Source organism: Bufo gargarizans, chromosome 7, assembly GCF_014858855.1.
Source record: "Bufo gargarizans isolate SCDJY-AF-19 chromosome 7, ASM1485885v1, whole genome shotgun sequence".
Classification (NCBI taxonomy): domain Eukaryota; kingdom Metazoa; phylum Chordata; class Amphibia; order Anura; family Bufonidae; genus Bufo; species Bufo gargarizans.
In genome coordinates this window covers 97,254,338-97,278,123 of record NC_058086.1, presented here as the reverse complement: position 1 = coordinate 97,278,123, position 23,786 = coordinate 97,254,338, and the positions used below count along the sequence as shown (strand labels likewise).

The window sequence follows — 23,786 nt, the reverse complement described above, 5'->3', positions numbered from 1 at the left end:
AGTCTCAAGGTGAGTTAGGGGTCACCATCCTTCCCTCTCCCTTGGACAGGGCCTTTCCTTTTCCCTCCCCTTTGTGTCACGTATGTGAGCAGCACACCAGGTCGTGATACAGATGCAGCAAAGGCCCCAGATGTAAGGTATTGCCAAAAATATTTTTTTTTAAACCCAGAATATTATTGCAGTATTTCAAGCTTGCATTTCACACTGACAAATGCGTTAAAGGCCCCAGATGTAGGTTTATGCAAAAAATTGATGATTTTTTTTAACTCAGAATATAATTGTAGTATTTCGAGCTTATATTTGACTGTCGCAAAAGCACATATGCTGTGCTGGTGCACTAAACTTGCATAAAATGGCCACTGACGCCCACCTAACTAACAGACGGATAAAAGTAATTTTTCTGTGTCACTGAGCTCATGGCAGGGTAAAAAAATTGTGCACTGCACCCACAAAACAAAATCGCTGTAGATCGCTGAGTTAAACAAGCACTTCTGATAAAAGATTTTTTCCTATTCTCTCCCTCCCAACAGCAGCATCTTATCCCTACACTAACAAGAGCACAGTGATGTGCAGCGCTACGTGACTCCAGCTTATATAGAGGCTGGGTCACATGCTGCACTGGCCAAGCACAGCCATGCCATTAGTAGGCATGGCTGTGATGGCTTCTAAGGACACACAAGTTAAACGCCTGTTGATTGGCTGCTCTGCAGCCTTTCAAAAAGCACCATTAACTCGCCGAACACCGAACCTGAACCTTTACTGAAAAGTTCGGGTTCGAGTCCAGCGTCCAAAAATCCAAAAGTTCGGTACGAACCCAAACTTTACAGTTTGGGTTCACTCAACCCTAATTATATGCCATAGGTTCGGCTCCATTATTCAGCGTGGACAAGCTACTAGAGGACAGTCAGCAGCTACTGCCCAGCCAAGATCTTTAGGAGGCATTCCTTGCTTCCTCCGGTAGCTGGGCAAGTAGTGATGATGAGAGGCGCGTGGGAGCAGGTGTTGCGAGCGGTCAGGCTCCTGGCCCTAAAACCGTTGAGGGGATCATCAGTGATTACAGACAGTAGTGGATGATAATGATTTAGCTGATCACACTTTGGAGCCGGGTGAAGAAGGGGGTTCATGATCATCATCAAGAGAAGAGGGTGGCAGCTTGTGCGTGAGGCAGTGGCTGAGCCATCAAGGTGGTAGCATGGCCGTGAGTCTGCAGGGTGGCAGCAGTGGGAGGCCCCGTGCCCGAGGTAGACCGCCCGCTTCGCAGGAGCCTACCAGCTTGGAAAGTAGTGGTGCAGGGTTTCACGGAGGCAGGCAGTCAGCACAGAGCGTTTGGAAAAAATGCCATACTCGGCGGTGTGGCAATTTTTTGTTAGGCCGCCGGAGGAGGTAAACATGGCCATTTTCCGGATTTGTGGGCAGAAGGTGGAGCGTGGCCAGAGTGCCAATGTTGGCACCGCCTATTTTTTTTATCCATAAGACAAGCAAATGCCTTTTAATTCCATGTGCTACTTTCTATTTATAAAACGTAACATTTATTGAATCCATATTATAAATACCTACTGACTAAATAATAAAATTTAAAAATATCAGCTGTGTCACACAGTTTCTTTTTGTCTGTATATGTCAGTAAACTTTGTTTCCTCCACAGTATGAATAAATAGCTAAGGGAAATAGTGAACCCTACCATCACGCTCATGTAGGTTCACTCATATTCTGTCCCTACGCCATATATCATTTTCTTTATGCTGTTCATTTGTTTTAAAACTATGTGCATTGAACACTGCCCCCGACATGTTTCACCAGCTAATCTGGCATCCTTAGGGGTTTGGGCCACGCTGTAGTCTCCTCATGCTGCTGCCATATCACCACTATGTGGTCTCTTTATGCTGCTGCCACCTCAACACTATGTCGCTGGGCCACTCTGTGTTCTCCTCATGCTGCTGCCACCTCACCACTCTGTGGTCTCTCCATTCTGCTGCCACATCGCCAATCTTTGGTCACCTCATGCTGCTGCTACCTCAACACTATGTCACTAGGCCACTCAGTGGTCTCCTTATGCTGCTGTCACATCACCACTTTTTTGTCTCCTCGTGCTGATGCTAACTTGACACTTTGTCATTGGGCCACTCTGTGGTCTCCTCATGCTGCTGCCACCTCAACACTCTGTCACTGGGAAACTCTGTGGTCTCCTCATGCTGCTTCCACCTCCACACTCAGTGGTGAGGTGGCAGCAGCATGAGAAGACCACAGAGTGGCCCAATGACAGTGTTGAGTTAGCATCAGCATGAGGAGACCATACAGTGGTGAGGTGGCAGCAGTATGAGGAGAACACAGAATGGCCCAGTGACATATTTGTGAGTTGGCAGCAGCATGAAAAGACCACAATGTCACTGGGCCATTCTGTGGTCTCCTCATGCTGCTGCCACCTCCCCACACTGTGGTCTCCTCATGCTGCTGCTACCTCAACACTATGTCACTGGGCCACTATTTAGCCTTTTTGGCCGAGTTGGCATCATCATTTATTTGACCCTTCTTCTTATCTGTCAAAAGGAAGGAAAAATAAGATGCACAATGGATCATGTCTACAGTCGCGGCCAAAAGTTTTGAGAATGACACAAATATTAGTTTTCACAAAGTTTGCTGCTAAACTGCTTTTAGATCTTTGTTTTAGTTGTTTCTCTGATGTAGTGAAATATAATTACACGCACTTCATACGTTTCAAAGGCTTTTATCGACAATTATATGACATTTATGCAAAGAGTCAGTATTTGCAGTGTTGGCCCTTCTTTTTCAGGACCTCTGCAATTCGACTGGGCATGCTCTCAATCAACTTCTGGGCCAATTACTGACTGATAGCAACCCATTCTTTCACAATCAGTCAGAATTAGTGGGTTTTTGTTTGTCCACCCGCCTCTTGAGGATTGACCACAAGTTCTCAATGGGATTAAGATCTGGGGAGTTTCCAGGCCATGGACCCAAAATGTCAACATTTTGGTCCCCGAGCCACTTAGTTATCACTTTTGCCATATAGCATGGTGCTCCATTGTGCTGGAAAATGCATTGTTCTTCACCAAACTGTTGTTGGATTGTTGGATGAAGTTGCTGTTGGAGGGTGTTTTGGTACCATTCTTTATTCATAGCTGTGTTTTGGGGCAAAATTGTGAGTGAGCCCCTTGGATGAGAAGCAACCCCACACATGAATGGTCTCAGGATGCTTTACTGTTGGCATGACACAGGACTGATGGTAGCGCTCACTGTTTCTTCTCCGGACAAGCCTTTTTCCTGATGCCCCAAACAATCGGAAAGCGGCTTCATCGGAGAATATGACTTTGCCCCAGTCCTCAGCAGTCCATTCACCATATTTTCTGCAGAAGATCAATCTGTCCCTGATGTTTTTTTTGGGAGAGAAGTGGCTTCTTTGCTGCCCTTCTTGACACCAGGCCATCTTCCAAAAGTATTTGCCTCACTGTGCGTGCCGATGCACTCACACCTGCCTGCTGCCATTCCTGAGCAAGCTCTGCACTGGTGGCACTCCGATCCCGCAGCTGAATCCTCTTTAGGAGACTATCCTGGCGCTTACTGGACTTTCTTGGACGCCCTGAAGCCTTCTTAACAAGAATTGAACCTCTTTCCTTGAAGTTCTCGATGATCCTATAAATTGTTTATTGAGGTGCAATCTTAGTAGCCACAATATCCTCGCCTGTGAAGCCATTTTTATGCAACGCAATGATGGCTGCACGCGTTTCTTTGCAGGTCACCATGGTTAACAATGGAAGAACAATGATTTCAAGCATCACCCTCCTTTTAACAGGTCAAGTCTGCCATTTTAACCCAATCAGCCTGACATAATGATCTCCAGCCTTGTGCTTGTTAACATTCTCACCTGAGTTAACAAGACGATTACTGAAATGATCTCAGCAGGTCCTTTAATGACAGCAATGAAATGGAGACAAATGTGACCTGCTTCAGCCAGTAATTGGCTGAACAGGCAGTACAAGCCATTTTCTGTGTCTCAGTCCCAGGAGAAGGAAGTGAAGCACAGCGACAAAGGGATCAGTGACAGAACAGCAGAAGCTTGGGATCAATGAAGTGGGTAATTATTCTATCTTATTTTTAATCCATTCCAGACCCTTTTTAACATAAACTGTGCTTGGTAAGCTGCCGAGAGCTTGCTGTGCTCACCAGAGCTTCAGTGAGTGCCATGGTTCCCTGAAACCGCTGAGGTCATCATTATCAATTCATGGATAGCCCCTTTAAGGATGTTACATGGATGTTAAAAAAGTCACAAAATGAGTCTTGAGACTATTTTTATGTCAAAAACTGGCATAGAAATTATAGTAAATTATTACTCAGATATTACTCACTTCTGTTTGACTTATTGATACCTTTTGATATTCATTCTTAGGTGTATGCTACAACAACAACAGTGCTGACAAGAAAATAAATCTGTTTCATGAACCTAAAAACGTTGGAAGTTATGAAATCATGATGGGAGATGTGCAGAAGGTAAAGGTCCTTGTTCTGACTACCTTGTTTTGGTTGAAAACACTGGTATATAAATCTTGTTTAAGGCTCGCAAGGATAAATTTAATCAAGAGAGGATTTTCACAAATTTGTGCACTGTTGAGCAGAAAAATAGGAATTTATGGGTTGGAAATCTGGGAAAATAGAGTTAGAATGTACAGTACAAACAAATCTTACCTGGCTGTGTTCTCCTAAAAGTTAACCGTGTATGTCTTTTTTCTGAGTATCACCTGGGACTTTATCCTTTACAGATTCCTTTAAATCTCTTATAGACATGGTCATCAAGTTTAATTTAGGCATTTTTTTTGTGGACATTTGCCTATTTATCCTATGAAAAGTCATCAACTCCTTTCTTTATTTCACTTTAGCTCTACATGTGAACGGGCGCCATGTTTACACATCGCTCAAGCGCCGTACATGTACGGCACTGAAGCGATGTGTAAACATGGCGCCCGCTCGCAAGTGCAGCGTGCACCATGGCCAGCAAATCTTTGCTGTTTCAAACAGCAGAGACCTGCAGTTAATTACCGTGACTGGCAATAATGCCGACTGCGGTAAGTAAATGCTTAAGATGCCGTGATCAAGTGAGATGCATAAAAACCCGGAAACTTGCGCTTCCGGGCTTCCTACTGATTCCCTGTGTGGCCAAATGGGGCATCGGTAGTTGCACTGAACACTTTCAGCCTCGCTGACGAGGCTGAAAGTGTTCATGCTGCATTTCTTATTTTGGCCACCAGAGAGCAGGCCAGGATAAGAAATGAGCAATATTCAGTTTAAATCTCATTTTAAAAATCCCTGATAGAACAAAATGAAAAAAAAAAAAAAAAAACTTTATAGGCTCATATATGAGCCTCAAAATTATCACAAAAAAATGTTAAAAAATATATAAAAAATATAAAAATTTAAATCACCCCATTTTCCATATAATTTAAAATAAATACCTAAATAACAATAAATATAAACATAATGGGTATCACCACGATTAAAAATGCCCATACTACAAAAAAATTAAAAACATTTTCCAATATGGCAAATGACGTAAAAAGGGTAAAAAATGGCCGATTTTCAATTTTTTCATTGCTTCTCTTACCCCAAAATGTTTTAATAAAATGTGATCAAAAAGTCGAGCACAATCCAAAATGGCATGAATAAAAACTATGGACTGTCCTGCAAAAAAATAGCCCGGAAACAGCTCAGTAGACATAAGTATAAAAAAGTTATGGAGGTCAGAATACGGTGATGTAAAACAAAATCATATCAAAGTTTTAATTTATTTTTACACAATTTAGACATAAAAAAACTATATATATATGGGGTATCATTGTAATCATACTGACCCAGAGAATACAGGGCATGGGTCAGTTTATCTGCAAATAAAACGCTGTGGGAATAAAACCCGTAAAACGGTGGATGAATTGCATTTTTTTCCAATTCCACCCCATTTGGAAATAAGCCCTCATACAGCTATGTGAACAGAAATATAAAAAAAGTTATGGCTCAAGGAAAATAGGGAAGAAAAGTGAAAACAGAAAAAAACTCTGGTAGTGAAAGGGTTAAAGGGAATGTGTCATCAGAAAATGATTTATTGTTTTAATCACATTTTTATGTTTAACATATTTTTAAAGAATCGTTTATGTTCTTTTTAATTTTCCATGTCAATATCTATATTTAAACAAAAAACATAAAATCCTGCATTGCCTAGAAAACTCTCCCATAGAAGTCAATAAGGTCCCCTCCAGACCATTGTGGCTATGGACCATGTGGCTGGCATCACGTAGTGCCACACATCACTCTGATCTGATCAGTGTGGGGAGAGGTTGCAGCTGCGACTGTTAGGGTGAGATTAGGCAGTGATTAACTCCTCCAAAACACTTAAGTCAGTGATCGATTGAAGTGCTGCTCACTGTTTTTCGGCTGCCCAGAGCGTTTTTCAGTCACTTTTTTCTGGGGTGATCGGCGGCTATTTTGTGTCTTGTGGTGCGCCAGCACGAGCTGTCACCAAGTCCATTTAACCATTAATAGTGTGGTTATTTTCTGGCTATATCCTACATCAGGGGCAAGCTGCCACCAAGTCCATTTAATCATCAATAGTGTGGTTATTTTTTTGCTATATCCTACATCAGGGGCTTGGCTGTGCTTGCTATTTTATTGAAGGGTGAAATACAATCGGCTGACCACAGCTGAAACACCAGATTTAGGGTACTGCTATTTTGGCAATTGTAATACTGTCTACTGTCTGGCAAAGGATATATTTTTGTTCTGGGTTGAAATACAATTCCCAACTTAGGAATTCCCTAAATTAGTGGTTTCTGCTGTATCAGGCCTACTTAAAATCTATCCATAAAAGGGTATATTAGATTCAAGGTGCTGATAGGGTCATTCTCAATAACTTCACACACAAGCTACCATGCATTTCCAAGTCTAATTCTGTCCGTAAACGTACACCTGTCACCCAGCGCCTAAATAATAGGCCTCAAATTTATATTCAGCTAAATCTGTGGTTATTGCTGTAGCTGGTCAAGTTATTTTGTGTCCGTCAAGGCACAGTTTTTGTTCTGGCTTGAAATACAATTCCCAACTTAGCAATCGTCTAAATTAGTGGTTTCTGCTGTATCAGGCCTACTTTAAATCTATCCATAAAAGGGTATATTAGATTCAAGGTGCTGATAGGGTCATCCACAATAACTTCACACGCTACCGTGCATTTCCAAGTCTAATTCTGTCCGTAAACGTATACCTGTCATCCAGCGCCTAAATACTAGGCCTACAATTTATATTCAGCTAAATCTGTTACTTCTGTGCCTGTATTAGTGTAATACGGTACCTAAATAGATAGCCAGATAGTGTTATGTGTCTGCAAAAAAAAAGGCCTGAATTTGAATTCAATACATTGGGCCAAATAATATTTTTGTTATTGTGGTGAACAGTAACAATGAGGAAAACATCTAGTAAGGGACGCGGACATGGTTGTGGTGGTGTTAGTGGATCCTCTGGTGCTGGGAGAGGACGTGGCCGTTCTGCCACAGCCACACGTCCTAGTGTACCAACTGCCTTAGGTCCCAGTAGCCGCCAGAATTTACAGCGATATTTGGTGGGTCCCAATGCTGTTCTAAGGATGGTAAGGCCTGAGCAGGTACAGGCATTAGTCAATTGGGTGGCCGACAGTGGATCCAGCACGTTCACATTATCTCCCACCCAGTCTTCTGCAGAAAGCACAAAGATGGCGCCTGAAAACCAAGCCCATCAGTCTGTCACATCACCCCCATGCATACCAGGGAAACTGTCTGAGCCTCAAGTTATGCAGCAGTCTCTTATGCTGTTTGAAGACTCTGCTGGCAGGGTTTCCCAAGGGCATCCACCTAGCCCTTCCCTAGCGGTGGAAGACATAAAATGCACTGACGCACAACCACTTATGTTTCCTGATGATGAGGACATGGGAATACCACCTCAGCACGTCTCTGATGATGACGAAACACAGGTGCCAACTGCTGCGTCTTTCTGCAGTGTGCAGACTGAACAGGAGGTCAGGGATCAAGACTGGGTGGAAGACGATGCAGGGGAAGATGAGGTCCTAGACCCCACATGGAATGAAGGTCGTGCCACTGACTTTCACAGTTCGGAGGAAGAGGCAGTGGTGAGACCGAGCCAACAGCGTAGCAGAAGAGGAAGCAGTGGGCAAAAGCAGAACACCCGCCGCCAAGAGACTCCGCCTGCTGCTGACTGCGGCCATCTGGGACTAAGCACCACAAAGGCAGCTTCAAGGAGTTCCCTGGCATGGCACTTCTTCAAACAATGTGCTGATGACAAGACCCGAGTGGTTTGCACGCTGTGCCATCAGAGCCTGAAGTGAGGCATTAACGCTCTGAACCTTAGCACAACCTGCATGACCAGGCACCTGCATGCAAAGCATGAACTGCAGTGGAGTAAACACCTTAAAAACAAGGAAGTCACTCAGGCTCCCCCTGCTACCTCTTCTGCTGCTGCCGCCTCGGCCTCTTCTGCTGCTGCCGCCTCGGCCTCTTCTGCTGCTGCTGCCTCGGCCTCTTCTGCTGCTGCCGCCTCGGTCTCTTCCTCCGCCTCTGGAGGAACGTTGGCACCTGCCGCCCAGCAAACAGGGGATGTACCACCAACACCACCACCTCCGTCACCAAGCATCTCAACCATGTCACACAGCAGCGTTCACTCTCCATCTCACAAACATTTGAGAGAAAGCGTAAATTCCCACCTAGCCACCCTTGATCCCTGGCCCTGAATGCCAGCATTTCTAAACTACTGGCCTATGAAATGCTGTCATTTAGGCTGGTGGACACAGACAGCTTCAAACAGCTCATGTCGCTTGCTGTCCCACAGTATGTTGTTCCCAGCCGCCACTACTTCTCCAAGAGAGCCGTGCCTTCCCTTCACAACCAAGTATCCGATAAAATCAAGTGTGCACTGCGCAACGCCATCTGTGGCAAGGTCCACCTAACCACAGATGCGTGGACCAGTAAGCACGGCCAGGGACGCTATATCTCCCTAACTGCACACTGGGTAAATGTAGTGGCAGCTGGGCCCCAGGCGGAGAGCTGTTTGTTGCACGTCCTTCCGCCGCCAAGGATCGAAGGGCAACATTCTTTGCCTACTGTTGCCTCCTCCTCCTACTCGGCTTCCTCCTCCTCTTCTTCCACCTGCTCATCCAGTCAGCCATACACCTTCACCACCAACTTCAGCACAGCCCGGGGTAAACGTCAGCAGGCCATTCTGAAACTCATATGTTTGGGGGACAGGCCCCACACCGCACAGGAGTTCTAGCGGGGTATAGAACAACAGACCGATGAGTGGTTGCTGCCGCTGAGCCTTAAGCCTGGCCAGGTGGTGTGCGATAATGGGCGAAATCTCGTTGCTGCTCTATGACTAGCCAGTTTGACGCATATCCCTTGCCTGGCGCATGTGCTGAATTTTGTGGTGCAGAAGTTCATTCACAACTACCCCGATATGTCTGAGCTACTGCATAAACTGCGGGCCGTCTGTTTGCGCTTCCGTTATTCACATCCTGCCGCTGCTCGCCTGTCTGCGCAACAGCGTAACTTCGGCCTTCCCGCTCACCGCCTCATATGCGACGTGCCCACCAGGTGGAACTCCACCTTGCACATGCTGGACAGACTGTGCGAGCAGCAACAGGCCATAGTGGAGTTTCAGCTGCAGCACGCACGGGTCAGTCGCACTGCGGAACAGCACCACTTCACCACCAATAACTGGGCCTCCATGCGAGACCTGTGTGCCCTGTTGCGCTGTTTCGAGTACTCCACCAACATGGCCAGTGGCGATGACGCCGTTATCAGCGTTACAATGCCACTTCTATGTCTCCTTGAGAAAACACTTAGGGCGATGATGGAAGAGGAGGTGGCTCAGGAGGAGGAGGAGGAAGAGGGGTCATTTTTAGCACTTTCAGGCCAGTCTCTTTGAAGTGACTCAGGGGGAGGTTTTTTGCAACAGCAGAGGCCAGGTACAAACTCAATTTTTGCCTTCTTCCTCATTCCTCTGGTGATGAGGAACAGAGGGTGGGGATCATTATATCGCTGCTCAGGGGTAACGCTCAGTCGTGGGCCCTTTCGCTGCCGGTGGGGGCACGGCCCCTCTGTTCAGTGGATGAATTCTTTTTAGCCCTGGGTCAGATATATGATGATCCGGATCGTCTTGCTTTGGCTGAGTCTAGACTACGTCTGTTATGCCAGGGTAAACAATCCGTAGAGATATACTGCTCAGAATTTCGGAGATGGGCAGCTGATACTGGTTGGAATGATGCTGCACTCCGAAGTCAATTTTGCCATGGTCTTTCAGAGGGATTGAAAGATGCATTTGCCTTTCATGAGAGGCCTATCTCCTTGGACGCTGCTATGTCTCAGGCCGTTTGTATTGACAGGCGTCTTAGAGAGAGAGGAGAGATCTCTCTTTCCTGTCATACTCAGTCCCAGGACAGTGCAGCGGTCTCATTCTGTGGGCAGGGGTCTCAGTCGCTGTCAGTCGCTGTCAGCCCTTTCTGAGAAGGAGCCCATGCAGCTGGGGTTGATTGCCTCTGACAATAGAAGATTCAGCATTCATGGGAAGGTTTGTTTTTGTTGTGGAGGTATAAATCATTTGGCAAATGTTTGCCCCTCTAGGAGATTCAGGCAGTTTTCTGGGAGTAGTAAAGAAACAAAATGGAAAAAATCTTTTAAAAATTTTCCATCTGTAACTATTGGCAGGGTTGAGGTGGAAATTGAAGGTTTTCCGTTTGCTTGTAGTTCCCGTTTTGTCCTGCCTGCCAGGGTGGCGCTAGAGAGCAAGAACATTTTTTGTGAGATTTTTGTAGATAGTGGAGCAGCTGTCAATCTCATTGATAATCATTTTGCGATAACTCATGGTTTCCAGGTGTGCACTTTGGGAAAGGATATTCCTGTTTTTGCTATTGATTCTGCTCCACTTTCTCAGAAATCATTAAAGGGCATAGTTCACAATATTCGTTTAATTGTGAGTGATGCTCATGTTGAGGATGTGTCATGTTTCGTCCTTAGCGGATTACCTACTCCTCTTGTGTTGGGGCTACCCTGGCTCACTAAACATAACCCCACCATTGATTGGCAAGCGAGGCAAATAAATGGTTGGAGTGACTTTTGCAGAGAGAATTGCCTCACGACATCTGTTTCTGAGGTTTCTACTAAGACTGTACCACCTTTTCTCTCTGAATTTTCGGATGTCTTCTCTGAGAGTGGAGTTCAGGATTTGCCCCCGCACAGGGAGTACGATTGCCCTATTAATCTCATCCCAGGCGCCAAGCTGCCTAAATCTTGTTTATACAATCTCTCCCAACCTGAGAGGATCGCTATGCATGCTTATATCTCTGAGAGTCTGAGAAAAGGACACATACGACCCTTGAAGTCACCTGTTGCCGCTGTTTTTTTCTTTGTTAAGAATAAAGATGGTTCTTTACGACCTTGTCTGGATTTCAGGGAGCTGAACAGTATCACTATTCGTGACCCTTATCCGCTTCCTCTGATCCCGGACCTGTTTAACCAGATTGTTGGGGCTAAAGTCTTTTCCAAATTAGATTTAAGAGGGGCATACAACCTGGTCTTGGTCAGAGAAGGAGACGAATGGAAGACGGCCTTTAATACCCCTGAGGGCCATTTTGAGAATTTGGTTATGCCTTTTGGTTTGATGAATGCCCCAGCCGTTTTTCAGCATTTCGTGAACAGCATTTTTCATAATTTAATGGGAAAATTTGTATTAGTGTATTTGGATGACATTTAGATTTTTTCTCCTGATTTCAAAACTCATAAGGAACACTTACGTCAGGTCTTGCTCATCCTGTGGGAGAATAAATTATACGCGAAACTGGAAAAATGTGTGTTTGCGGTTCCAGAAATTCAATTTCTGGGGTTTCTTCTCTCCGCTTCTGGTTTTCGCATGGACCCCGAGAAGGTCCGCACTGTGCTTGAGTGGGAGCTTCCTGAGAATCAGAAGGCGCTGATGTGTTTTTTGGGCCTTGCCAATTATTACAGGAAGTTTATTTTGAATTATTCCTCTATTGTTAAACCACTCACTGATATGACCAGAAAGGGGGTAGATTTTTCTTCCTGGTCGGTAGAAGCGTGTAAGGCCTTTTCTAATATCAAGGAGAGTTTTGCTTCCGCTCCCATCTTGGTACAACCTGATATTTCTCTACCCTTCATAGTTGAGGTTGATGCTTCTGAGGTGGGTGTGGGTGCGGTCTTGTCTCAGGGTTCCTCTCCTTCCAAATGGCGACCGTGTGCCTTTTTCTCGAAGAAACTCTCCTCTGCAGAGAGAAATTACGATGTGGGAGATAGGAAATTGTTGGCCATCAAGTTGGCTTTTGAGGAATGGCGCCATTGGCTAGAGGGAGCCAGACACCCTATTACCGTGTTCACTGACCATAAAAATCTGGGCTACTTGGAGTCAGCTAAGCGTCTGAACCCGAGACAGGCCAGATGGTCTTTGTTCTTTTCAAGGTTTAATTTTGTTGTCACGTTCCGCCCGGGGGTTCAGAATGTAAAGGCAGATGCCCTGTCACGTTGTTTTCCTGGAGGTGGGAATTTTGAAGACCCGGGTCCCATTTTTGCTGAAGGTGTGGTAGTCTCTGCTCTTTTTCCTGAATTGGAGGCTGAAGTGCAGGCAGCCCAGTCAGAGGCTCCTGATCTTTGTTCTCCTGGGAGGTTGTTTGTGCCTCTTGCTTTAAGACACAAGATTTTTAAGGAACACTACGATACGATCCTTGCTGGGCACCCGGGGGCATGAGCCACAGTGGATCTCATCGCTCGGAGATTCTGGTGGCTGGCGCTTCGGAAGTCGGTTGAGGGTTTTGTGGCAGCCTGCGAGACTTGCGCTCGTGCCAAAGTCCCTCATTCACGGCCATCAGGTCCTCTCCTTCCCTTACCCATTCCTTCCCGTCCTTGGACACATCTGTCCATGGACTTCATTACGGACCTGCCTCGTTCCTCGGGGAAGACTGTGATTCTGGTGGTGGTGGACCGTTTTAGCAAAATGGTGCATTTCATCCCTTTTCCTGGTTTGCCCAATGCTAAGACGTTGGCGCGGGCATTTATTGATCACATTGTCAAATTGCATGGTATTCCTTCAGACATAGTTTCTGATAGGGGCACGCAGTTTGTTTCCAGATTCTGGAAGGCTTTCTGTTCTTGCTTGGGGGTTCGGTTGTCATTCTCTTCTGCTTTCCACCCGCAGTCGAATGGCCAGACAGAACGCGTCAATCAGAATCTGGAGACATATCTGCGCTGTTTTGTGGCGGAGAATCAGGAGGATTGGTGTTCTTTTTTGTCCCTTGCCGAGTTTGCTTTAAATAACCGTCGTCAGGAGTCCTCTGATAAGTCACCATTTTTTGGTGCATATGGGTTTCATCCACAGTTTGGGACATTCTCGGGAGAGGGGTCTTCTGGTTTACCTGATGAGTACAGATTCTCCTCATCTTTGTCATCGATTTGGCAAAAGATTCAGGATAATCTAAAGAGCATGAGTGAGAGATATAAGCGTGTGGCAGATAAGAGACGTGTGCCTGGTCCGGACCTGAATGTTGGTGATCTGGTGTGGTTGTCTACCAAGAATATCAAATTGAAGGTTCCCTCCTGGAAGTTGAGTCCTAAGTTTATTGGGCCTTACAAAATCCTGTCTGTCATCAATCCTGTTGCCTACCGTCTTGATCTTCCTCAGACTTGGAAGATCCATAATGTTTTTCATAAGTCTTTATTAAAACCTTATGTTCAACCCATTGTACCTTCGCCGTTGCCTCCTCCTCCGATTATGGTTGATGGGAATCTTGAATTTCAGGTCTCTAGGATTGTGGATTCTCGTGTTGTCCGCGGTTCTCTCCAGTACCTCGTTCATTGGGAGGGTTATGGTCCTGAGGAGAGGATGTGGGTCCCAGTGACGGACATTAAGGCCACTCGTCTCATCAGGGCTTTCCATAGGTCCCATCCTGAGAAGGTGGGCTCTGAGTGTCCGGAGTCCACTCATAGAGGGAGGGGTATTGTCACAACCAGACATCTGAGAAGCTCTGACAGATGCCTTTCAGAACCTCCTCCTTGAGCTTTCTTTGTTTTGGTTTTCAGTTCCTCATCTCGTTAGCCTCTCTCAGCTGTCATGTAGTTGGACTGATTGCATCCCTTTAAATTCCTCCCCATAATGCATTAGTGTGCGGTTTATACAACTTCCTGGAGTGTGTGTGCATGCTGATCCTATTTCCCAGTCTTCTACAAGATAAGTGTTGTACATTCATTTGTGATTTTATGTTTGCTGGATCCCAGGTGACCCTAACTCCCTCCGTGTCTAGTGTTGGGAGCCGGTGGTCGTGTCCCCTCACTATTGTAGGGTGTTCAGGTGTTATATAGTCGAGGTACGAGGATATGCGATCATCCACCATTGGGGTGTTCGCATAGGCTGAGCAGAGTCTTATGCAGGGGTCTCCCTTTGGTTCCTTAGTTTTGGATCCAGTGAGTCATATATTCATTTTGCATTGGCTTGTTTCCTGTACACCTTCCGTGACACATGAAGCCTGAATCTCTGTTATGGGACCTCTCTCCTCTGCCTGGTGCCGGGGCCTAAATTATATGACAATGGACTGTTCCAGTGTTGGGTGACGTGAAGCCTGATTCTCTGCTATGACATGAAGCCAGATTCTCTGCTGACATGAAGCCAGATTCTCTGCTATGGGACCTCTCGCCAATTGATATTGGTTAATTTTTATTTATTTTATTTTTATTTTTATTCATTTCCCTATCCACATTTGTTTGCAGGGGATTTAACTACATTTTTCTGCATTTTGCAGCCCTCTAGCCCTTTCCTGGGCTATTTTACAGCCTTTTTAGTGCCGAAAAGTTCGGGTCCCCATTGACTTCAATGGGGTTCGGGTTCGGGACGAAGTTCGGGTCGGGTTCAGATCCCGAACCCGAACATTTCCGGGAAGTTCGGCCGAACTTCTCGAACCCAAACATCCAGGTGTTCGCTCAACTCTATTTATATTTCAAGACTAAATAAAGTATGATTTTATCTGAGTGCTGAACAAACATCTATTTTCTTAGAAGGCTTTGGTTTAAAAGAGCACTGGGCTGACTTTTTGTTAGGGTACAGATTGTATTCCAAGAATGGTTTGCACCTGAATGATAGAAGGTCTGCTGTGATGGGGGAAAGAATTCTAGTGGGGTGGAGGAGTATTGAAACTATGTATGAGAGGTGAGGTTAAGGTAGAAAATGAAGTGGTAGATAAGTCAGAAGGTTAGAGGAGAAATTAATTATGGCAGTGGATAAGGAGATCTGCACGTTAAAAACCAAAAATTCACATTGTAAGAACCGAACGTATAATTAAATAATAAATTAAAATGCATATTCACAAATGCCAGAAGCCTAGCAAGCAAAATGGCGGAGCTGGAGTCCATTGTACTGGGAGAACACAGATTTTGTTGGTATGGCTGAAACATGGCTGAACTTTTCATGACTGGCCTGTCAATTGACAAGGAGGTGGAGTGTGTTTGTATGTTAGGAGTTATATGAAAACTAGTACGAGAGAAGCAATTATGGGTGTAAATGACGATGAGGATGTTGAAAACTTATGACTTACAAATGAAAATAAACACTAAAAAAGTAGGAATAATTGTAATATATAGATCCCCTAACATCACTGAAGAGATAAAAGCTCCACTGTATAACGAAATAGAGAGGGCTGCACAAGTGGGTACACTGGTCATAATGGGATATTTTTATTTCCCAGTTATTGACTGGGGTCATTGTTCTGTCTTAACTAGGGGGGGAAAGTATTCACCTCACTCTAGTACCACTTTATGGGCTAGTTTGTAGAAGATGCCACTTAGGGTAATGGTCTTTTGACTATGGTAATTTCTAACAATGCAGAGCTTTTTGGAAATGTTACTGTTTGGGAAACACTTGGTAACAGTGACCACATTATAATTATATTCCCATGAACTGTAAAGAACAAATTCTGCGAGGACAAACACTTCATGCTAATTTTCCTGAGTTGAGGGCAGCTTTTTAGGACAGTGTTAGACTGGGTGTCAAAGGGCCACCAGTAAAATTAATTCTAGGTCCCAATGTACAGCTACATGCAAATACTACCTGCTCATACAGCTGTTGCGGTCTCTAACGTGACAGGTGTCAGGAGATCTAAGAGACTGGCAGCCTCTTTGACTTCACAGGTTTCAGTGTGGTTGCTGATATGATCACACCTCTTGTCTCAGGTGTAGCTTAGTGGTCATTCCAACTTCCCTATTTAGTCTGGCTTTACCCATCATGTTATGTCGTTGATCGCTTCACTTTAGTATTGGAAGTGCTGGTGTGTGGTCCTCTTCTGAGTTCCTGCTCGTCCATTACTTCAGAAGTTAAGTGTTACTTCCCTTTTATATTTTGTTGTTTTCCCTCTGTCTTTTGTTACTAGGCCACAGGGAGACACTTGTTCTGTCATATTGGAAGGAACAGGCTGACTCAAGCCCAGACACTACTCCAGGGCAATTTAGGGTTTTCAGGGTCTCAGGTTCCAGTGTATGAACATTCCTGCCCTCGAGGTCTGTTCATATGGATAGGAGTCAGGGCTAGGATTAGGGTTTCCATAGGTGGTGTCCACTTCCCTTTCCCTAGCTTTAAAGCCTAGTTCCTTTTCCCTTCCTTCTGATGTCAGTGTGGTGTTCCTTCCCACATCACTACTTGACACCTGTATCAGGCAGCAGCAAGATCCAAAATCAAGATGATTGATTATGTGGTCCCTGCAGAGACTTCAAGAAGGCAAGTTCCTGGGGAAAGAGTATATTGGCTGGTGTGTCTCTGTGCCTAGAATTCTTAGGCCTCGTTCACACTTCAGTGTTTGGTCAGTGATTTCCATCAGTGATTTGTGAGCCAAAACCAGGTGCAACTCTAAACACAGAACAGGAGCAGATCTTTCCCTTCTACCTCATGTCTGTGGAGGCTCCACTTCTTGTTTTGGCTCACAAATCACTGATGGAAATCACTGACCAAACACTGAAGTGTGAACGAGGCCTTATACTTGCACTATGAGCATGTCTGGGTGGGGACTGGTTGAACTGACTGGCTTTCACCATTGCTACAGAAGTCTGCTAAAGCAACAAAAAAGGATACTGAGTTTATTTTGAATTGTGTTGTGTGGCTGGTAGTAGGCCGCCCGTATAGAAATGGTGATTTTATGTTTAGTTAGTGCTCAGCCGAGCAGGAATTTATCTTGTATCGTTGCCTGAATGTAAAGGCCTTATATTTTGTTTGTGGATGAGAATAAAGAAAACAGGAAAATCCTTGTGCGAACTGTGCCATTGTGTCACTGTCTCTGACTGCTGTGCCTACTACTATTGAGCTGACCCCCACAATACTATAAGTGCTATAAAACATAATGGTAGGGGGTTATTGAGGATCACAAAAAGGCAGAGCTACTAAATCGTTTTTTTAGTTCATACAGTTGTGTTCAAAATTATTCAACCCCCACTGAAATTGAGTGTTTTGGCCAGTTTGACCTTGATTTTGATCATATTAGTCATCTTGTTTACAATTAAATCAAAGAGGCACTTGTAAGTCAGACAAATATCACATAACATTTATAATGAAATAACCATAAATGTATTTTCTGTACTCACATCATTATCAGTTTTATTCAACCCCCAAGTGACATTCAATCTTAGTACTTGGTACAACATCCTTTTCCAGTTATAACAGCTTTTAAACGTGAAGCATAGCTTGACACAAGTTTCTTGCAGCGATCTACGGGTATCTTCGCCCATTCTTCATGGGCAAAAGCCTCCAGTTCAGTCACATTCTTAGGCTTGCGCGCTGCAACTGCTTTCTTTAAGTCCCACCAGAGGTTCTCAATCGGATTTAAGTCTGGTGACTGAGATGGCCACTTCAAAATGTTCCAGCCTTTAATCTGCAACCATGCTCTAGTGGACTTGGAGGTATGCTTGGGATCATTGCCCTGTTGAAACATCCAAAGTCTCCCAAGCCTCAGGTTTGTGACAGACTGCATCACATTTTCATCCAATATCTCCTGGTACTGAAGAGAATTCATGGTACCTTGCACACGCTGAAGCTTCCCTGTACCTGTAGAAGCAAAACAGGCCCAAAGCATTATTGACCCCCCCCGCCACGCTTCACAGTAGGCAAGGTGTTCTTTTCTTCATAGGCCTTGTTCTTCCTCCTCCAAACATAGCGTTGATCCATGGGCCCAAACAGTTCTCATTTTGTTTCATCAGTCCACAGAACACTATCTCAAAACTTTTGTGGTTTGTCCACATGACTTTTGGCATACTGCAGTCGACTCTTCTTATTCTTTGGAGACAGCAAGGGGGTGCGCCTGGGAGTTCTGGCATGGAGGCCTTCATTACGCAGTATGCGCCATATTGTCTGAGCTGAAACTTCAGTACCCACATCTGACAAATCTTTTTTCAGTTCCTCAGCAGTCACACGGGGACTTTTTTCCACTTTGCGCTTCAGGTAGCGCACAGCAGTCGGAGTCAGCATCTTCTTTCTGCCACGACCAGGTAGCGTTTCAACAGTGCCCTTTGCCTTGAATTTGCGAATGATGCTTCCTATGGTGTCTCTTGGTATGTTTAACATCTTTGCAATCTTCTTATAGCCATTGCCCTTCCTGTGAAGAGAAATCACCTCTTCTCTTGTCTTCCTGGACCAGTCTCTTGACTTCACCATGTTTGTAAACACACCAGTAAATGTCTAGAAGGAGCTGAGTATCACAGTCCTTTTAAATCTGCCTAATTGGTGCTTATTATGCTTTAATGCTGCTCCTTGACAACCACAGGTGTTTTCAATACGAAATTCAATCGAAAACACTTGAATGAACCTCTGTTCTTAAGAGTGGTAGTCTTTAAGGGGTTGAATAATTGTGTCAATGAAGAAATCACAAAAAAAAACATTTAATACTGTATTACAAAAACAATTGATGTCATTTTAGTTGCATTTGGTTCTTTAAAAAGTCCTTGTAAGATTTTATTCTGAACACAATTACAAATGTACACTCAATTCCCTAAAACCCTTTATAGCATTGGGGGTTGAATAATTTTGAACACAACTGTGTATATATATATATATATATATATATATATATACAGTACAGACCAAAGGTTTGGACACACCTCATTCAAAGAGTTTTCTTTATTTTCATTACTATGAAAATTGTAGATTCACACTGAAGGCATCAAAACTATGAATTAACACATGTGGAATGATATACTTATCAAAAAAGTATGAAACAACTGAAAATATGTCATATTCTAGGTTCTTCAAAGTAGCCACCTTTTGCTTTGATTACTGCTTTGCACACTCTTGGCATTCTCTTGATGGCTACTTTGAAGACCCTAGAATATAACATATTTTCAGTTGTTTTATACTTTTTTGATAAGTATATAATTCCACATGTGTTAATTCATAGTTTTGATGCCTTCAGTGTGAATCTACAATTGTCATTGTCATGAAAATAAAGAAAACTCTTTGAATGAGAAGGTGTGTCCAAACTTTTGGTCTGTACTGTATATATACAGGTCCTTCTAAAAAAATTAGCATATTGTGATAAAGTTCATTATTTTCTGTAATGTACTGATAAACATTAGACTTTCATATATTTTAGATTCATTACACACAACTGAAGTAGTTCAAGCCTTTTATTGTTTTAATATTGATGATTTTGGCATACAGCTCATGAAAACCCAAATTTCCTATCTCAAAAAATTAGCATATTTCATCCGACCAATAAAAGAAAAGTGTTTTTAATACAAAAAAAGTCAACCTTCAAATAATTATGTTCAGTTCTGCACTCAATACTTGGTCGGGAATCCTTTTGCAGAAATGACTGCTTCAATGCGGCGTGGCATGTAGGCAATCAGCCTGTGGCACTGCTGAGGTGTTATGGAGGCCCAGGATGCTTCGATAGCGGCCTTAAGCTCATCCAGAGTGTTGGGTCTTGCGTCTCTCAACTTTCTCTTCCCAATATCCCACAGATTCTCTATGGGGTTCAGGTCAGGAGAGTTGGCAGGCCAATAGAGCACAGTAATACCATGGTCAGTAAACCATTTACCAGTGGTTTTGGCACTGTGAGCAGGTGCCAGGTCGTGCTGAAAAATGAAATCTTCATCTCCATAAAGCTTTTCAGAAGATGGAAGCATGAAGTGCTCCAAAATCTCCTGATAGCTAGCTGCATTGACCCTGCCCTTGATAAAACACAGTGGACCAACACCAGCAGCTGACATGGCACCCAAGACCATCACTGACTGTGGGTACTTGACACTGGACTTCAGGCATTTTGTCATTTCCCTCTTCCCAGTCTTCCTCCAGACTCTGGCACCTTGACTTCCGAATGACATGCAACAGTCCAGTGCTGCTTCTCTGTAGCCCAGGTCAGGCGCTTCTGCCTCTGTTTCTGGTTCAAAAGTGGCTTGACCTGGGGAATGCAGCACCTGTAGCCCATTTCCTGCACACGCCTGTACACGGTGGCTCTGGATGTTTCTACTCCAGACTCAGTCCACTGCTTCCGCAGGTCCCCCAAGGTCTGGAATCGGTCCTTCTCCACAATCTTCCTCAGGGTCCGGTCACCTCTTCTCGTTGTGCAGCGTTTTCTGCCACACTTTTTCCTTCCCACAGACTTCCCACTGAGGTGCCTTGATACAGCACTCTGGGAACAGCCTATTCGTTCAGAAATTTCTTTCTGTGTCTTAACCTCTTGCTTGAGGGTGTCAATGATGGCCTTCTGGACAGCAGTCAGGTCAGCAGTCTTACCCATGATTGCGGTTTTGAGTAATGAACCAGGCTGGGAGTTTTTAAAAGCCTCAGGAATCTTTTGCAGGTGTTTAGAGTTAATTAGTTGATTCAGATGATTAGGTCAATAGCTCGTTTAGAGAACCTTTTCATGATATGCTAATTTTTTGAGATAGGAATTTTGGGTTTTTATGAGCTGTATGCCAAAATCATCAATATTAAAACAATAAAAGGCTTGAACTACTTCAGTTGGTGTGTAATGAATCTAAAATATATGAAAGTCTAATGTTTATCAGTACATTACAGAAAATAATGAACTTTATCACAATATGCTAATTTTTTGAGAAGGACCTGTATATAACAATAAAGGAGCTGGTGTAATATATCTCTGGTAATATACTAAATTGGCTTAATGTGGATATGGTCTAAGCTAAGTTAAACGGGTTCTCTGGGAATTAAGAAAATGAAAATACTTAAAGGGATTCTGTCATGATATTGTAGGCCTATAAACTAAACATATGGCCAGGTCCATATTAATAACCTGATTCTGAAACTGTCCTTATTATCTCCGTCTGGTGCCCAGCTCCGCCTTTCCATTTAAAATCGCTGCCTTCCTCACCTCAGCACCGCCTCCTCAATCATCCTGTCCGTCTGTCAGATCCCGCGCGTGCGCACTAGGCATAACCTGAGGGATCGGACGATTGCAGAGGCGGCGCTGAGGTGAGGAAGGTGGCGATTTCAACTGGGAAGGCGTTGCTGGGCACCAGACGGAGATGGGTGCAGCCGGGCACACTGTATGAAGCGACGTCCCCTTGGGCACCTTAGGTAGGTGAATGACAGGTTATAAAAACCTGTTTTATGTGCTAATAGAGCCACAGGCAGATTTATTAAGGACAGTTTCGGATTAAGGTTATTAGTATGGACCTGGCCATATGTTTAGGTTATAGGTCTAAAATGTCATGACAGAATCCCTTTAAATATTACTTTATTATAAATATACTCCCAAATAACTTTCATTCATTATAATAGTTCATTTTGTCTATGGAGCACTCATATGGGAAATAAAATGGCTGCTGTCCTTTTAGTACACTCAAAAGATGTTCTAATCACTCAGAAGGACAAGTTAACTCAGAACACTGAGCTATAGAGCTGCCTCGGCATCCTCTCTGCTTTCCTTGTCAGGGATTATGATCCTGAATACAGCTGATAAGATCTTTAACTAAACCTTTGTGGGAATAGAGTTTACGAGGAGACATCTAAAGTCAAGAAAGGATGAACAAGACAGACTGTGGTAATGTGGAGCTGTGGGAATCTAGTAGTGCTGATGCTCAATAGCCTCACTGTCATGGAACCATGAACCAGACGTACAACAAGAGATGAGTGGAAATAAGAAGGCTTTATTGAAAATAAAGCTGTAAGGCAAAAGTCCAAACGGATGGCTAAACCGAAGCAGGGTCTTGCGAAACCAGGGATCAGGAACCAGAAGGGTAGTCAGACGAAGCCAGGATCAGGAACCAGCAGGGTAGTCAGACGAAGCCAGGATTAGGAATCAGCAGGGTAGTCAGACGAAGCCAGGATCAGGAACCAGAAGCAGCAGCAGTCTTAGAAGCATGTGAGCACAGGAGGACCAAGCAAGGAACTGAAGCCACAGACCTCCTATATATATGAGCTAGGCATCCAGCTCCTCCCAGTGGGAAGGAGGAGCCGCAGGGTGGGATGCTACAAGAAACCCAGAAACCAAGATGGCCGCCAGCACATGTCAAACGAAGGAGAACAGCAAGGAGGTAAGACCATGACAGTACCTCCCCCTCAAGGGCCCCTCCTCCGCGGAGTAAGGAACGGTTTCTGAGGGAAGCGTGCGTGGAAGGCTCGGAGCAAGGCAGGAGCATGGACATCTGCGGAGGGAACCCAGGAACGCTCCTCTGGACCATAACCACGCCAATGGACCAAAAACTGCACCCGGCCGCGGACCAGGCGTGAGTCCAGGATATTGCTCACCTCATACTCCTCACGATTGCCCACTTGGACCGGACGAGGCCGAGGAATCGAGGAAGTGAAACGATTACACACCAGTGGCTTCAACAGGGAGACATGAAACACGTTGGAGATCCGCATGCCAGGAGGAAGCGCAAGGGCATAGGCTACCGGGTTTACCCTGCGAAGCACTCGGAAGGGACCAACAAAGCGAGGCGCCAGCTTGGGAGTGGGCACTCGAAGGTTGAGGTTGCGGGTGGACAACCATACGCGGTCTCCGACCTGGTAGGAAGGAGCGGGCGCTCGTCTGCGATCAGCCTGGAGTCTCTGGCGCTGCGCAGAGACCTCAAGGGACCTCTGGATCTGTACCCAAGAAGCACGTAGGACGGAAAGGTGATCCTCCACAGCCGGAATATCCTGGGGAGAGAATACCTCCGGTAACACGGCAGGTTGGAACCCATAATTGGCCATGAAGGGAGACGTCCCAGAGGAAGAGTTCACCGCCGTGTTCCTGGCAAACTCAGCCCAAGGCAGGAGGTCAACCCAATTGTCTTGGTGATCGGAGACATAGCAACGAAGGAATTGCTCCAAGGCCTGATTGGATCGTTCTGCGGCCCCATTGGACTGAGGGTGGTAGGCCGAGGAGAAAGAGAGATGAATCCCCAACTGGGAGCAAAAGGCGCGCCAGAACCTGGACACAAACTGACTCCCCCGATCCGACACAATCTCCTTGGGCAAACCGTGCAACCGGAAGACCTCCCTGGCAAAAATCGAGGCCAACTCTTGTGCAGAGGGTAACTTCTTGAGAGGAACACAGTGGCACATTTTGGAAAACCGATCCACTATCATGAGAATGACCGTATGGCCTCGGGATGCGGGGAGGTCCACAATGAAATCCATCCCCAGGTGTGACCATGGACGCTCCCCGGTGGCTATGGGTTGCAAAAGGCCCAACGGAAGGTGCCGAGGGGACTTACTCTGGGCACAAACGGAGCATGCCGCTACATATGCGGCGATGTCGGAACGTA

At 45.0% G+C, this 23,786-nt stretch overlaps 1 pseudogene; it reads left to right on the top strand.

Annotated features, from left to right (window-relative positions):
* Positions 1-4,966: 4,966 nt before the first annotated feature.
* LOC122944178 overlaps positions 4,967-23,786 on the top strand; it is a 159,517-nt pseudogene continuing 140,697 nt past the window's right edge.